Genomic DNA, 403 nt, shown 5'->3' with positions numbered 1-403 from the left:
TTTTTTTATATGATTGTCTGTGTTGTGTGTGTTGAGTTTGAGGAGTTCTTTATAGATCCTGGATATCAACCTTTTGTCTGTACTGTCATTTGTAAATATCTTCTCCCATTCCGTGGATTGCCTCTTTGTTTTGTTGACTGTTTCCTTTGCCATGCAGAAGCTTTTGATTTTGATGAAGTCCAAAAAGTTTATTTTTGCTTTTGGTTCCTTTGCCTTTGGAGACATATCTTGAAAGAAGTTGCTGGGGCTGATATCGAAGAGATTACTGCCTAAGTTCTCCTCTAGGATTCTGATGGATTCCTGTCTCACGTTGAGGTCTTTTATCCATTTTGAGTTTTTCTTTGTGTACGGTGTAAGAGAATGGTCGAGTTTCATTCTTCTACATATAGCTGTCCAGTTTTCC

The sequence above is a fragment of the Mustela nigripes genome, chromosome X (genome assembly GCF_022355385.1).
Source record: "Mustela nigripes isolate SB6536 chromosome X, MUSNIG.SB6536, whole genome shotgun sequence".
In the NCBI taxonomy this organism is placed as follows: domain Eukaryota; kingdom Metazoa; phylum Chordata; class Mammalia; order Carnivora; family Mustelidae; genus Mustela; species Mustela nigripes.
Note: the sequence above shows the minus strand (reverse complement) of the source record.